Here is an 18,000-nt window from a genome sequence, read left to right as displayed (position 1 = left end):
TATATATATATATATATATATATATATATATATATATATATATATATATATATATATATATATATATATATACACACACACACTCAGTAAATCCCAGTCAAGTTGGATCATAATAATCCAAATATCAGTAATTCAGATGCTTGTAGGAATTTATTTATTTGTTTTATCTTTTTATTCATTCATTTATTCTGTTTCTTTATGTTCTATCCCAAGTGCACTGGTAGGTATTTTTGTCTTTTGAATGAATATTGTTAAGCCGCTAGGCTGATATAATGACTAAATATCACTGATAACTTTTTTTTCATCTTTTTTTAATGTGAGATGTGGAAATCTGGTCAAGGGCTACAAAAATAATCAAACAAAAAAGTCCAATTAGATGCTAGTCCCTGACCAGATTTGAGAAAGTTATTGAAAAGAATGGGATAAATGTCTTGAAAACTCCCTCTTGAATAAGGTCAAGTCATAGGAAGATCGAAATACAGAAGCAGGCAGGGAGTCCCAGAGCTTACCAGAGAAAGGTATGAATGATTGAGAGTACTGGTTAACTCTTGCATTAGAGAGCCATCCCAATACCAAGCCTGTTGCTGATGTGGGAGCCTTCAGAGTGGAGGGTTGGTGTGTGATGCTAAGATGAGACTTGAGGGCCTCTCCTGAACCTTGGACTTCTATCCCCCTGCTTGAAGAATTTTGCTTGGTCTTTCCCTCTCCTCTAATTTTGTCCCTTTCCTAATACTTCTTCCTCATCCATACTAACTTTTCAGTATCCTTTTCCTATGATGTGAGTGCCATGTCAATGAGATGCAAGACTGGCCCTAGGTTCAGTCATAAACAGCCTTAGGGATGTCACAGGTACAACAAACCCTCTCTTTTGCTTTACTCTTAGTCCTTATGAGGCTCTAAGGAGTGGACTGTTTATTTCCTCCACTTTCTTCACAGGGTCACCATGCCCAGTGATGAAAATTCTTGTAGGGACTTTTGGAATTGCCCTTTTAACACAATCCCCAAACTTTCCTGGCTTTGCTGACCCAGGACATTGACTAAGAATCTCCTCCTCACCCAACTTCCTGCCCTCTCATCCCTACTTACTACCTCTCTACTTAATGCCTACTCCCTCTTTTTTTCTTTTCTTTTTTCTCCCTATATCTGTCTATCTCTTCCTTCATAACCATTCTTCAACCCTATATTCCACCAAAACTCCAACCCCACCACCATAAACATTCAGCAGCTTTTCTGCCTCTACTCTCAAAACTACAAACTCCTCCTCATGCCTGCACTCCTCCAGCCTCTCAACAGATCTCTCCACTGGACTCCTTTAGCTTTCTAGTGTTGGGACAGATATTTCCACATCCTCATGGCTACCCAGTACAATGACAACACACTACTATTTCAAAAATGCCTGCAAAGACAAGTCGAGGAGGTAACGTTCTACACCAGGTAGGATCACTCCTGATTTGTAATTGTAAACACAATCTGAATGACAGAATATGCACAACCTAAAAGGCCTTAAAGGCAAGCCTGCTTCCACAACCCATGATGCCTTCTCAACACCATAGGCACAGTTGCTATCCCACTTTAATTGCAAGGAAATAGTGTGAGAAGACTACGAAGTGGTGAACGGTGGTGAGTGGGCAGAAGAATTGTTAAAGGTAGCAACAAATAACTTGATGACACAGTGGGTGAGATCACCAACAAGGTGCGGGGGACAAGATGTTGCAGCAAGGTTGGATTTGGTATTTACCAGGGGAATCTCTCTAAAAGAGGAAATTGAACATGAAAGTCCCTTGGGGAAAAGCGATCATGATGTCCTAAGCTTTGAGCTGGATACGGAATTAAGCACGAATAAGATTGTGGAACGCAAGGAGGAAAAATTAAATTATACTAGGGCAAATTATAACCATATAAGGGAGTTCTTTAATGAAATTGACTGGTCCGTGGTATACCAGGAAAGGGATATGCAATTGAAATACGATAAATTTATGGATTTGTATAACTCTGCTGTGAAAAAGTTTGTGCCATATCACAGAAAGAGGACTTTAAATAATAAACAGTGGTTTAATAGAAATTGTGAAGAAGCAAAAAAGAACAAAGAAAAGGCATGGAAGAAACTTAAGAAAAACAGTGATGTATTATCAAGAGAAGTCTACAAAACAGCAAGGAATAGATATGTTGAAGTAAGGAGAACAGCACAGAAGGAATATGAACAGAGGGTGGTGGAAAACTGTGATAGTGACCCAAAATGTTTTACAAATTCATAAATGGAAAACTAAATAAAAGGGAGGCAATAGAAAAGGTAAAAACGGGAAGAAGTATATGAAGATGCTGGAGATATAGCTGAAATTTTGAACGACAACTTTTGCAAAGTGTTTACAAAGGAGGAGCATTTTATGGGAGGAAGGCCTACGGAAATAAAGCAAATGCAGGACATCATGGTTACTAAGGAAGATGTAAGGAAAATTATAAGCAATCTGGATATTAATAAATCAATGGGGCCTGATGGCATATCTGGGAGGTTGCTAAATGAATGTAAGGATCAATTGTTGAACCCCATATTTGATATTGTGGAAACCTCCATACGAACAGGATTAGTCCCGAAAGAGTGGAAAAGAGCTGACATTGTGCCTATATATAAGAATGGTAGTAGAATGGAACCGCTAAATTATAGACCAGTATCGTTGACTAGTATATTGTGCAAGGTATGTGAAGAAGTAATTAAAGCTAAGTGGAGTGAGTATCTAGAAAGTGAAAACATTCTGAGTGAAAGGCAGTTTGGTTTCAGAAAAGGAAGATCGTGTGTATCCAATTTATTATGTTTTTATTCAAGAGTGACTGACATACTACAACATAGAGAGGGATGGGTGGATGCTATCTACCTGGACTTGAGAAAGGCCTTTGATAAAGTACCACACAATAGACTGATGTGGAAACTAAAGATGATTGGAGGAGTAAATGATAAACTAGCAAAATGGATGGAAAATTACTTAATGGGAAGAGAAATGAGAACAGTGGTGAGAGGAAGGAAGTCCGAGTGGAAGAAGGTAACCAGTGGAGTTCCACAAGGGTCAGTGCTGGGTCCCATCATGTTTTTGATTTATGTTAATGATATGCCAGTAGGAATTGACAGTTATATGAACATGTTTGCGGACGATACTAAAATTATGAGGAGAGTAAAGAATGTGGAAGATTGTAACAAGTTACAGGAAGATCTTGATAAAATATATGAGTGGAGTAAGGAGTGGCAGATGGAATTTAATATAGACAAGACCCATGTTATGAAAATGGGAAGAAGTAGATACAGACCAAACAGGGATTACAGGCTGGGTGATGAGAAAATTAAAGAGACCAATGAGGAGAAAGACCTTGTCACCAGAGAAACACATTAACAAGATTTTTTGGAAAACATACAACATGCTTCAAAATATTGGCCTTGCATTCCACTACCTAGATGAAGGAATGATGAAGATATTATGTACCTTAATAAGACCCCAGTTAGAATATGCAGCATGTGTCTGGTCACCGCATATGAAGAAAAATGTGAAGAAGGTGGAAAGGGTACAGAGGCTGGCAACAAGGATGGTACCAGGACTCAGGGAGTTAGACTATGAGGAAAGACTGAGGAAGCTGGGGCTGACCACATTAGAAGAGAGAAGAACAAGAGGAGACATGATAACTATGTATAAATTGGTGAACAAGATTGACATACTGGATAGAGAGTTGATAAAGGTGACCACAAGTAATCATCTCCGAGGACATGGAAAAAAGCTAATAAAGGACATCTGTCTAAATGACGTGAGAAAATACAGTTTCCCGCATCGTAGCATTGATAAATGGAATAAACTGAGCAGTGATGTCGTTGACGCGGTGTGTGTGAGAGATATGACAGGAATGGACAAGGAGACAGGACACAGAGAGCTTAGCTCGGGCCCTGTAATACACAAAAAGGTAAATACAACATCTGTCTCATGGAAAACACACCTTGGACTAACTGCTCTTCTGACTTCCAGACCTTCTCAATGACCAACAGAACATTAATTTTCATATGTTCATTGCTACACCATCCCTCCTCATGGCTGTCAAAAGTACCTCACAAACATAGCCCAAATAGTGTTAAAAAACCACACTCTGCCTGCTGCGCTATATATTAGTGGGGCTCGTCTCAAAGTCCAACCGTATATCCCTCCCTGTCATCGTTACCAAACTGTTGGCACTTTGGCTATCTAGCTAAATATTGCAGATCAGCATTTTTTTTTCTTTCTTTTATGCTATGGCCTATAGTGCCAGTAGGTATATTTGAAGAGTATGTATGGTAAACACTATTCAGCTTCCACCTGTTGGTGGTGTGGGCAATTTTATTTATAGTGGTGCCCATATTAGGGCCCATATCACCACCCAAGCACATAATTGGTATAACCACCTAGAACCTGGGTATCATGGTGACATGTAGGTAACTTAAAACCACCTGACAAATGGCAAAGTTTCAACATGGTACTCGGTGGAATTTGAATATACGCGTGAATGTCTGCCCGATCCCACGCTCACTACCTTACCATTATGCTTCCCTTAGGGCATGCTGCCCCATCTGTGCTGCAAACACTCATAGCCTCTCAGAATGTACATCCCAAATTTGTAACTATGCAAACTGCACAGGATAAATTTGTCTTCTACCGTGGATGCCCCACATATAGATTTGAAACCAAAGTGGCAGCACTCTGCTTCAAACAAGGCCTTACCCTGAGAGAAGCATGGGTTTAGGCTTCTCTCCTCAACCTGCTACACGGTTCTTTAACAAAACTTCCACCACCACATCCCATGTAACCTGCCCCACTTCTACTTCTGATAGCCTCCTCCTCCTCCTCCTCCTCCTTTGTATCTCTATCTGTATTTGTATTTGTTATTCCTTCTACCTTCAGCTTCATTTCAACATCAAACCCCATCTTAGTGTTGAACCCTGAATCCCCTTCCTGTCTTAACCACCCCCACCTTCCTCTGTCATGGCACTCTTGCACATGCCAAAGGAAGCAATCCCTTACCTCCTCAACTTCAGTTTTCACCATCAGGGCACCCACTTCCACACCTTCCCCAACATCTCCCCCTTACCCTCCATCCAAGAAGACCTTCACTCTTCATAATTCCTTCACTCCCTTTAGTTCTGATCACCCCCCTCCCTCTCTTCTCTCAGACTTTATAGTTTAAAACCAAACACCAATCACCAGCTCAACAATTCCAACCATTATCACATATCATTAATTTCCTTCCTATAATGGCCTCAATATATGTTCTTCAATGGAATGTATGTGGCTTTTGTACACAGAAATGAACTTCGCTCCCATATTTCAAAATATAACCCCCCAAAATAATTTGCTAACAAGAAACCCTTTTAACACAGTCACTTATACGTATCCATTACTATCAATTTCTATATTCCCCCTCACTTCATCCATTCATCTTCAGTTTTATTCATCATAAAATGCCCTATATTAAGCAACAATCATGTATTGGTCACACACAACTTACACATTCTTATCTTATGACATGATCTTCCCCAACCTTATGCTCAACCTGTTAGAGTCCCCTCTCAGTTTCACATATCCTCCTTACTTGCCCAAAGTACATCACAGCACGTACTACAGCTTTTCTACATTTAACCTCCCTTTCCTGTCTTCCCCTAACCTCAAAGACATCCTAAAAGAATCATGGCACTTTCATCCAGATAATATCATCTCTTTCTTAAAACAAACTTATCTCCTCCTTTCAATATGAACACCTACTCTAATGACCTTATTATACCACCACCTTAGATATCATTACACTGATGGTGTCCACACACCATCAACTTAAAAGATCTTAATCTCTCTAATCCATAACACCACATGACCTAAGCTGTGCAGTGCTTATAATTTTATTAATTCACTACACTTCAATTGCATTAAAGAGTTGGACAGAGTATGGTTGAGAGGAAGAAAGTCTAATGCAATGGGGCAGTAGGAGGAGGGGAGCCATGCAGTTAGCAAGATCAGAAAAGCAGTTGGCACAAAAATAGTGGTAGAAGATAGCAAGTGATGAAACATTGCTGTGGTGAGAAAGAGGCTGAAGACAGTCAGTCAGAGGAGAGGGATTGATAAAAAAAGCTTTTAATTCCACCATATCTAATAAAACTGTGAGTGGAGCCCCCAATACATGCAAAAGGGTACATACATGGGCGGATAAGGCTTTTGTACAGTTACCAGTTTCAGGAGTTAGAAAAACCTGCAGAGACAACTCAGAATGCATAACTTTGTAGAGGCTGTTTTAGCAAAAGATGAAATGTGAAGTTTCCAGTTTAGATTACAAGTGAAGGGCAGACCAAGGATATTCATTGTAGAAGAGGGAGACAGTTTAGTACCAGTGATGAAGATGGGATAGTCATCTGGAAGGTTATATGAAACTAATAGACAGAGGAATTGAATTTTTGAAGCATTGAACAATACTAAGTTTTCTATCACCCAATCAGGAATCTTAGTGAGATCAGTAGTTAGGTGTTCTGTGGCATTCTTGTGGTTTCTGTTAACTTTCTGAAGGTTTGATGGAAAGATGTGGTAAAGTGTAGGGTGGTACCATCAGCTTACTTATGGATAGAAGAAGAATTTTGGCTCTTAAGATCATTGATAAATAAATAATAGGAAGAGATTGGATAATAGGACAGAACCCTGAGGAACACCACTGTTAATAGATACAGGAGAAGAACAGTGCTTGTCTATCACAGGAGCATAGAATGGTCAAACTTGGGATGAAGTTGCAGAAACTGTAGGAGGTTAGTTTTGAGCTCAAAGTTTTGTATCAAACTCTATCCAAAGTTTTTGTTATGTCTAAAACAACAGCAAAAGTTTCACCAAAATCCTTAAAAGAGGATGGTCAAGTCTCAGTAAAGAAACCCAGAAGATACCAGTAGAGTGGTCTTGATGGAAGCCTTACTAGTGATCAGATAGAAGATTGGGAAGTGACAGATGTTGAAGAATCTTCCTATTGAGATAGATTAAAAAAATTAAGATAAGCATGAGATTAAAGTAATAGTCAGTGGTTTGATGGATTAGAACTGTCACCCTTTTTAGGAACATGATAAATGTAGGCAAACTTCAATGTAGAGCTGGAAGAGTTTGGCCAAGCAAGGTGCAAGCATGGAGGCACAGTTTTTGAGAAGTAGGGACCCTATCAGGTCCATACACCTTCAGAAGGCTTTGTCACAAGGAGGCAGAGAGGGAAGAGCAGAATTATCCAAGGTATAGTTATTAGCAAAGGCTTGAGAGAAGAGTTCAGCCTTAGAGATAGATGTGATGGCAGTAATGCCATCAGAATGAAATAAAAGAGAAAAAAATTAAGAAGTAAAGTTATTGGAGATGTGTTTGGCCAGATGCTAACAGTCTTGAGGAAAGTGGATTTACAAAAAAACTGACATTTTCCAATAATGAAGGAGTGTTTGGCAAGGTAAAGAACAGCCTTAGCATGATTCCATGCAGAAATATAAAGTGTATGAGATTCAGGTGATGAAAGGCTTATATACCTTTTGTGGGCAATCTCTCAATCATATATGGTGCAAGAACAAGATGAGTTAAACCAAAGTTAGGAAAGTTTAGGTTGAGGGAAAGTGTGAGGAAAGTATGCCTCCTATGTTATGTGCTCAGCACACAGAGATGAGTCCCTGACACAGCAGTAGTCATTCCAAAGAAAATCAGCATAATAACTCCTCATGTTCCCCCAACATGCAGAGGCAAAAAGCCAGAGATACCTCTGCTTTGGGAAATCCTGATGAGGGATTGGAGAATAGGACAAGATACTGACATGAAATTGTGATTGGAAGAGCACAATGGAAAGGATAAGTTAACAGCATAAGCAGAAGGATTATAGGTAAGGAATAGGTCAAGAATGTTGAGTGTATCTCTAAGACAGTAAGGAATGCGAGTAGGGTATTGCACCAATTGCTCTAGGTCATGAAGGATAGCAGAGTTAAAGGCTAGTTCACCAGGGTGATCTGTGAAGGGAGAGGAAAGCCAAAGCTGGTGATCATTGAAATCTACAAGGTTAATTAAGAAAAAATTGAAGGGTGTGAAAATATTTAGAGTCAATACCAGAAGAAAAGTCTAACCTTGGGACATTTATGATCTCCCCAGAAGGGAACTCTGAGGCTCATGATGAAGCCACCATAATTTTGAAATTTAAGTGAAGAGTATGAGTGCAGTAAGTGCATGTAGTTCTGTGTGATGAAGAGTTGTCTTTAGTGAGAGGGCTGTGACTGACACCTCGATTTGTGAGATGCAGATTCAATAAGGTCACAGCTAACTTTAATGATAAGTTCACAGCATCCCCTGAATTGTTCTAGTGTTATTAGACCTCTCTGAGTAAATTATTGTTTCAATAGGGTTCTACTACCTCTAGGAGGTTGCTCCATATGTTGGCACTGTTTCTGACAGTGAGGGCATTCCACTGCACTGGGAAGAGCACCGTGTTCTCGAAAGAAGTATGCTCTTGTCAGAATCATAAAAAAACCGGTGAATGCCCTGGAAATAATGTATGCTGCAACCAGCGCTGGGAAATATTTCAAATTAAGCCACATCTCTCTCCATACAATGAAATACCAAGCTATGATTGGCTGAATTATATTTTTGTATTTTTATTGGCAGTTGGTTGCATGTTCAAATAAAAGAACCAATCATCATGACTAATTTTGCGCTTGTGTAGAAAATGTGACATATGCGCAAAAGAACGAACATCTAAAGATTTTCGCGGCCCTAAGAACAACAACAACAACAACAACAACAAACACTGCTGACATCATGCAGAGAGTATGTCTTGAGCGGCTCCCTGGGAACAACCTACAACAGGCGTTGGAACTTGACCTAAATGTATGTACATGTGGGTACAGGGCCATAGGGTTCTCTTGTCTCCATAATAAATAAATTTTTGGATCGTATAGACAGAAATAAAATACAGCAAGTCCTCGTTATACAGTACATATGCATTCCTGAAAACCTTACCACAAATTGAAATTACTGTACACCAAACCCACTATAACATGTAATAATAGGGGATGTATTCCAGCACGTCGAAAATCACCTCTACAGACATGACAATACATGAAAATAGTCATAAGAAAAAAATGTAAAGTATTGCGCAAAAGAAATAAACAGAAAATATTTTTATTTGCCTGTCACTTGCCACACATTCTATCAGATGATGTCCCACCCGAGGCTAAGAGACAGTAGGGATTTCAGCCCTTACTCATAATATTCACAAAAAAAAAAAAAAAAAAAAACGCTGTTAGGACTTCACCTGTGTTCAGTGGGAAACGTGGGAAGAGACTCATTGTTGTGGTGGCCCAAAGAATATACAGAGAGGAAGTTTTGGTATAGGTTAAAGTTTGGAGGACAGCGACGGTGCTGCCATCTATTGGAAACGAGTAATTTCATAGAAAACGTTATTAGGAGTAACTTAAAATTTCTTGCAGACTTCCTCCCCCTCCCCTTATTTTTCCCTGCATTCTCTCGCGGTTATGAACTTATAAGGCAAATAAAACAACACGAGCATAGCTCTTTTCCTGTATGTTACAATTAGGTAAATAGGTAAATATACAGGCAACACCCGTTTAACGAAAGTTCACACAACGAAATTTCGCTATAACGAAGGTTTAATTTTACTACCATCTGCTCGTTTAACGAACACCAAACTCGCTTTAACGAAGTTTTATTCAGGTAATTTTTTTTTCCAAATTTGAAAGCCCCACTGTATCATGCAAGCTGACAGGCTTTTGAATACATCAGGAGCTGCTGGTACTAAGGCCTGCCTCAGGAGAAATCCTGAGACACCTGTAGAATAAAGATCAAGATCAAGCCTCTCGTGGACAACACAGGCTTTGCCGATACAAAGGCCTGACTCAGAAGAAATTCTGTGTCACCTGTAGCATCAAGATCAAGATCAAGATCACACGCACCACTCACTGCCCAGTCAAAACATAACAGCGTCACCAGCAGCTCATCTTCCTTAGTTCAACTTACCACCAAAACACCCTGCAATGTGGCCTAACGTTCCTAAGAAGACCAGGAAGTGTCTTACTCTCGAAGTGAAGCTGGGTATTATTCACAGACAAGAGAAAGGCCAGAAAACTAATAACATTGCTTCCCACCATGGCTTGACTCCATCTACTGTCTACTATTTTCAAGTCAAGAGACTCTATTAAGAAGGCTAGTGAGACCTCATCTTCCTTGCAAGCTAAAAGAACCACCAGAACTCGTGACTCTACAATGGATAAAATGGAAAGCCTTGTGGAAATGTGGTACATAAGTTTTGTATGCAGTACCATGATGCGCACTTTGTTTACATTCCACAGGTTGCCGGTTAGTGTATTTCCCGTTTCACTCTCCCTCCCTTCATAAAGTTAAGATCATCAACATTATAAAGTTACGTACATACATACATTAGTGTACATTATAATGACTTAAATTAAACTACCTAAATGTTTAACTTCATAATTTTTACTTTCATTAAACCTTTTACTGTACTATGATGCACTCTCGCTTTGCTTACTCTCAATGGAAGTTCAAATCAGGGGTTAAACTTGTTATAATCGGTTCGCTTAACGAAGTGTTCTTTTAGGAACGTAACCCTTCGTTAAACGGGGTTGCCTGTATATATATATATATATATATATATATATATATATATATATATATATATATATATATATATATATATATATATATATATATATATATATATATATATATATATATATATATATATAAATGCGTTTTCTGCCCTCCTCCGCCTGGGCCACACCATATTCCTTACTTGAATCGCCTACGTCTGTCTTGTAACCACTTCTGCCCTTGGTGTAGGACTACTCTGAGGCAATGGAAGATTTCCTGCTTTAATGCCCACACCTCTCTCAACATACTGTATTACGCTCCCGGCTCTCCAACCTGGCCATCACAACACTCAACCTGCCCACCCTCTTGGCGGCCTCAAGCGTCCACCTTTCCTAGCAACCTGCTGTTCTTCGCCTTACTTGTGCCTTCTTGAGGAAGACCAGCCAGCTACCACGCCTGTGATACTCACACAGGAGTACCTCAGGACTCATAAAGATCCATAGATTTTCGTGGCCTCTTTTGAATCCTTATGAGCTCTGGGGTAGTCCTGTGAGGGTATCACAGGCGTGGTAGCTGGCTGGTCTTCCTCAAGAAGGCACAAGTAAGGCAAAGGACAGCAGGTTGCTAGGAAAGGTGGACGCCTGAGGCCGCCAGGAGGGTGGGCAGGTCGAGTGTTGTGATGGCCAGGGCGGAGAGCCGGGAGCGTTATGCAATATGTTGAGAGAGGAGGCGTGGGCATTGAAGCAGGAAATGTTCCATTGCCTCAGGGTAGTCCTACACCAAGGGCAGAAGGGGTCACAACTCACAAGACTGACGTAGGTAATGCAAGTGAGCACTGAGCATGGTGTGGCCCAGGCGGAGGCGGGCAATGGTTGACGTGCCTTGCGCAACTTCCCGTGACTGACTGACTGTTTGAATCAAGGATTCTACGGAGGATATACGGGTTCAATGGGCAGGCTGGAGGAATTGATTAGGGAACCTCGCTTCTAACAGATGGCGTGCAGGTCGTAGGTAGTAAAGGGGTGAGGGATGGGGGGATCCATCAGCGGGGGAGGATGAGTGCCGTTACAAGATTCAAACAGTCAGTCAGTCACGGGAAGGAGCGTAAGGCACATCAACCATTGCCCGCCTCCGCCTGGGCCACACCACGCTCAGTGCTCACTTGCATTCCCTACATCTGTTTTGTGACCCCTTCTGCCCTTTGGTGTAGGACTAGCCCTGAGGCCATGGAACATTTCCGGCTTCAATGCTCACGCCTCCTCTCTCAACATACTGTATTACGCTCCTGGCTCTCTGCCCTGGCCATCACAACACTTGACCTGCCCACCCTCCTGGCGGCCTCAGGCGTCCAACCCTCTTGGCAACCTGCTGTCCTTCGGCTTACTTGTGCCTTCTTGAGGAAGACCGGCCAGCTACCATGCCTGTGATACCCACACAGGACTACCCCAGGGCTCATAAGGATCCATAGATTTTCGTGGCCTCTTTTGAATCCTTATGAGCCCTGGGGTAGTCCTGTGGGGGTATCACAGGCGTGGTAGCTGGCTGGTCTTCCTCAAGAAGGCACAAGTAAGGCAAAGGAAGCAGGTTGAGGGCTGGACGCCTGAGGCCGCCAAGAGGCTGGGCAGGTAGTATGATGTGATGGCAGAGCATATATATATATATATATATATATATATATATATATATATATATATATATATATATATATATATATATATATATATATATATATATATATAACATGTTTTATTTGCCTTATAAGTTCATAACCACGAGAAAATGCAGGGAAAAATATGGGGTGGGGTGGGAGGGGGAGGAAGCATGGGAGAAATTTTAAGTTACTCCTAACAACGTTTTCTATGAAAGTACTCGCTTCCAACAGATGGCAGCACCGTCGCGGTCCTCCAAACTTTAACCCACACCTAAACTTCCTCTGTATATTCCTTGGTTTGAATCTTGTAACAGCGCTCATCTTCCCCCGCTGATGGATCCCCCCATCCCTCACCCCCTTAATACCTATGACCTGCGCGCCATCTGTTGGAAGCGAGGTTCCCTAATCAATTCCTCCAGCCTGCCCAAGGAATATACAAAGAGGAAGTTTTGTTGTGGGTTAAAGTTTGGAGGACAGCGACGGTGTTGCCCTCTGTTGGAAGCGAGTACTTTCATGGAAAACGTTGTTAGGAGTAACTTAAAATTTCTATCATGCTTCATCCCCCCCCACCCCCTATTTTTCTCTGCATTCTCTCGTGGTTATGAACTTGTAAGGCAAATAAAACATGTTTATATTTATATATATATATATATATATATATATATATATATATATATATATATATATATATATATATATATATATATATATATATCGTTTGCTGCCCGCCTCCGCCTGGGCCACACCATACTCCTTACTTGCATCGCATACGTCGACTGTCTCGTGACCACTTCTGCCCTTGGTGTAAGACTACCCCTGAGGCCACGGAACATTTCCTGCTTCATTGCCCACGCCTTCTCTCTCAACATACTGCATTACGTTCCCAGCTCTCCGCCCTGGCCATCACAACACTCAACCTGCCCTCCCTCCTGGCGGCCTCAGGCGTCCACCCCTCCTGGCAACCTGCTGTCCTTTGCCTTACTTGTGCCTTCTTGAGGAAGACCAGCCAGCTACCACGCCTGTGATACTCACACAGGAGTACCCCTGGACTCATAAAGATCCATAGATCTTGTGCCTTCTTGAGAAAGACCGGCCAGCTACCAAGCCTGTGATACCCTCACAGGACTACCCAAGGGCTCATAAAGATTCAAAAGAGGCCACGAAAATCTATGGATCCTTATGAGCCCTGGGGTAGTCCTGTGTGGGTATCACAGGCGTGGTAGCTGGCCGGTCTTCCTCAATAAGGCACAAATAAGGCGAAGGACAGCAGGTAGCCAAGAGTGGTGGACGCCTGAGGCCACCAGGAGGGAGGGCAGGTTGAGTGTTGTGATGGCCAGGGCGGAGAGCCGGGAGCGTAATGCAGTATGTTGAGAGAGGAGGCGTGGGCAATGAAGGAGGAAATGTTCCATGGACTCAAGGAGAGTCCTACACCAAGGGCAGAAGTGGTCACGAGACCGACGTAGGCGATGCAAGTGAGCACTGAGCGTGGTGTAGCTCAGGCGGAGATGGGCAATGGTTGATGTGCCTTGCGCTCCTTCCCGTGACTGACTGACTGTTTGAATCTTGTAACGGCGCTGATACTCCACCGCTGATAGATCCCCCCCATCCTTCACCCCCTTACTACCCGCGACCTGCGCGCCATCTGTTGGAAGCGAGGTTCCCTAATGAATTCCTCCAGCCTGCCCATTGAAACCGTATATCCTCCCTAGAATCCTTGTGGTGGCCTCGCGGCGTGGTGGCGCCATGGTACGGTGTAAACAAAACACGAGTGGATACCGTATCTGTGAATTTTTCTTACCGTAAATAGAAATGAGGTTACTAATTAGCAAACACCGTAACTGTGAATTTACCGGATAACGAAGTAGGACTTACTGTAGAAAGAGGAACTGAACTGAGTAGTGCTGCCAGACGTACAACGCAATTAAAACAAACGCCACTGAATGAAAATCTGCAATTTATTGAAATACCTGTAGAACTCAAAAGATTGACTGAGGACAAAATAGATAAAGAATTTTCTGGATTCAGAGACGAAAAAGGAAATATGAGGAGGTTATATAATCAACGTAGAAAGAGAGTTAAGGTACTTGAAGGAAGTGATGTTGAGCTTAATGGACAAGCAGGACAGACTAACAATGGAAAACACAGAGCTGAGGTTGAGATTAGATGAATGTGAGAAGGTCAATGTAATCAATCAAGGATTAAAGGAGGAGATACAGAAGATGAAAAAAAAAAATATACTAAAAGTTACATCTCAATACTACGAAAACTCCTTAAGGAGCTGGCAGGAAAAGTACAGGATGGGATTGAGGACAGGATGGAAGGCAGATTGGGTGAAAACAAGCTGAAGGAATCATGAAATGATGGAAAAAGAACAGGAAGAGGAAAAGTTAAATTTTCAGAGATACTAAAGAGACAAAGTCAGGAAAAAAACAAGATACTGGAATACAAGTAATTAAGGAGAAAGAAAATTAAATGCATGATACGGTGGATAAGAGGAAATATTTTGTGGTTTTTGGGATGAAGAAAAAAAAGATCCCAATAAGTTCATGAGAGAACGCGAAAGGGAGAATGGGACCGATCGCGATCTGCTATGTAGGTGCCTTCAACCACCAGATGGGTTAATTATTTCACAGCAAGTTGGTCAACTGGAACGTACTTTTCTGCACGTTTTGTAAATATTAAATGGTTTATTAAATTAGTTATAATCTTTCTAAGAATGTACTCGTGGCACATAAGCTAAAAAAGTGGAAATGTTTATATATATGTCGAGCGCTCTTCTTTACCATCTCCATTTCTGGGACAAAAAATAGAAAAGATCATTAATAGGTAAAGCGTAGTTTTAATGCCTTTTTCTTTCCATAAAGATTAATATGAATTATATTCATACAGAAAATCACAACAATTAATAGTCTTAAGAAATTAACAGTATAGAGGATATTGTCTAACATGCACTGAGATTGTTCTATCGAAACGTAAACAAATCTAGCGTGTTAAGAGCCATCGCCACACTCGCTACACAACGACTTCACTATGGATAACACTATGGATATTAGTGAGGATGAACTTAGAAAATGGACAGTGCCAACTCTGAGAAACTTTCTGAGATCAAAAGGCATACCAAGTTCGCTTGTTGTGATTCAGTTAGGAAAATTCGGTTTCGGTAATGTTGGCCAGGTTATTTCGGCACAGACTCCGAAAATTGTTTTTTTAAATGCTACTCAGTGATATTTGCTCTACGCTTTTTGAGTGGAGCATTATCCTAAGCAGAAACTCTGACAATTTTGTGATAAGGTATATATGTACTATCAGACTTGCAAAAAATATTTTTATGGGACACTGGTACATCCATACTTTGCACGATTAGGAACATATATTTGCATATTTTTATGTCATTTTCAATCAGACACATAGATAAATAACCAAACGTTTATATTATGAGGTATGTAGGCATGAATATCTGTATATATATTTTTTTAATAGGGCTTCCACAAGAGCGACAGTTCGGCACGATGGGCAGGACCAACTTGTGAATTAAACCAGCTGGCAAACAATGAAAACTACACAGATAGCGATTGGTGCCATTGGCCAAAACTATTGTCAAAAAGGTCCAGGACAGCACACAGGAGCTGGACCAGGAGGTGGAGGAAGTGATTAGGTTGGGAAGCTTTATTGAGAGGGGTAGGAGACACCAATGAAAGTGAGAATGAGGAAGGAAAAAAAAAAAAAAAACGAGAAAAGAACGGAGATCAAGAAAAAAGACTTTGTAGTGGAGGGTTCTGGATACTAGACTAAAGAAGTGGTATCTAAAGAAGAAGGAGGAGGTCATGGAGGAGGCAAGAAATTAAGAGTGACTTATACTAATATAGATGGGTTGTTATCCAGCATGTCGGAGGTTAAGGATTATTTGAAAAAAGAAAAACATGGATGTAATGTGCCTTGTTGAAACAAAACTAAGAGCGGAGATCCATGTTAATTTTAAGGAAGTAGGATATAATAGCTGGAGAAGAGGCAGGAAGTGTAAATGGAGAGGAGGAGTGCTAATAATGGTTCATGATAATATATGTGTGGAGGATGTGCAATATGGCGAGGGCAAGATGGAAGTAATGGGAGTAACAATTAGAATTGGCCAAAATTATTATCAAACAGGTCCAAGACTGCACACAGGAGTTGGACCAAGAAGTGGAGGAAGTGATTAGGTTGGGAAGGTTTAGTGAAGGGGGAAAGAGACCAATGAAAGTAAGAATGAGATCGCAGGTGGCAATGGAAGAGATTATGACAAGAAAAGGGAAACTGGCTGATGATACTGAATTTATGGATATACAGTCAACCCTCGGCTATCGCGACTTCAGCTATCGCATTTTATTGCTATCATGCACCCATGAAAAGCTGCTAAAATTTCATTATCACAACCTCAGATGCCTGCTATCGCACGGCCAGCCATGACGTCATGGGATATCTGAGCGCTCATTGGCCAAAACCGCCTTCCCGCCAAGATCAATTCAGCTATCGCGTTTTCGGCTATGGCGCGGCTATTTCGGCCCCAATTGGGCGCGATAGCCGAGGGTTAAGTGTATATGGATAAAAAGATATATGAACCTGGAAGAGAGGGAAAAGGACAAAGTGCTAAGAAATTAAGCTAAGGAAAAAACGAGAAAAAGATGGAGATCAAGAAAAAGAATTTCTACAGGAGGGTTCTAGATGAGACTAAAGAAGTGGTATCTTCGGAAAGAGGAGGTCATGGAAGAGGCAAGAAATTAAGAGTGGCTTATACTAATATAAATAGTTGTTATCCAGTGTGTTGGAGGTTAAAGATTATTTGAAAGAAAAAGACCGGATGTAATGTGTATAGTAAAGGCAAAACTAAAAGAGGAGATACATGTTAGCTTTAAAAAGAGGAATATAATAGCTGGAGAAGAGATAGGAGAGGAAAAGAGGGAGGAGGAGTGATAATAATGGTTTGTGATAATATGTGTGGAGGAAGTGCAATATGGTGATGGCATGGTGGAAGTAATGGGAATAATAGATTGAAAAAAGGAAAATCATAGTTACGTATGTGTCATCTAAAACAAATACATGGAGAACTGAGGAACATAAGGAAATGCAAGGAGAGGTGATTAAGTGCCTAGATAATATAAGAAGAGATGAAAAAATACTATTAGTAGGAGACTTTAACTGTAAAAGAGTAAACTGGAGAGAGATGGAAGTAATGGGTAACGCTGGATCATAGAGGGAAGAGGTGTTACAGTTGACTATGGTGAATACAGTGAATCAGTGGGTGGAAGAATCAACACAGTACAGAGGGAAAGAATAACCTTCGTTCCTTGACCTAGTATTCACAAAGAAGCCAAAGCCCTTCTTTTATGCAAGAGGGAAGTTTACCAAGGCCAACAAAATATTAAAAAAGGCCCACTTGAACTGCAAGTTCCCTAAAAGATGAGAAAGGAATTAGCCAAAAGACAGTGACAAATGTCTTGAACCTCTCTCCTAAAAGAAGTTGAGTCATAGGAAGATAGAAATACAGAAACAGGCACGGAGTTCCAGTTTACCTGAGAAAAGTATGAATGATTGAGAATACGCACCCTGGTTCCTGATTGGCTGACATGAGGTGTGACTTTGGCCTGTGTGGGGCTTTTTCTTTGCATACTTCCTTCACATACTAATAAGTAGAGTACCTACAAGCTCTACCAAGTAGAACTTCTTTTTCTATTCAGGTATTCATCACATGAGAGAAAAGAG

The 18,000-nt window shown here is 41.0% G+C and overlaps 1 protein-coding gene across 3 annotated transcripts in view; it reads right to left on the bottom strand.

The window, feature by feature from the left end:
• LOC123516285 (histone-lysine N-methyltransferase SMYD3-like) overlaps positions 1-18,000 on the bottom strand; it is a 107,609-nt gene that overhangs the window by 25,989 nt on the left and 63,620 nt on the right. The window lies entirely within an intron of this gene.

Source organism: Portunus trituberculatus, chromosome 40, assembly GCF_017591435.1.
Source record: "Portunus trituberculatus isolate SZX2019 chromosome 40, ASM1759143v1, whole genome shotgun sequence".
NCBI lineage: Eukaryota > Metazoa > Arthropoda > Malacostraca > Decapoda > Portunidae > Portunus > Portunus trituberculatus.
This window is presented reverse-complemented; position numbering and strand designations above follow the sequence as displayed.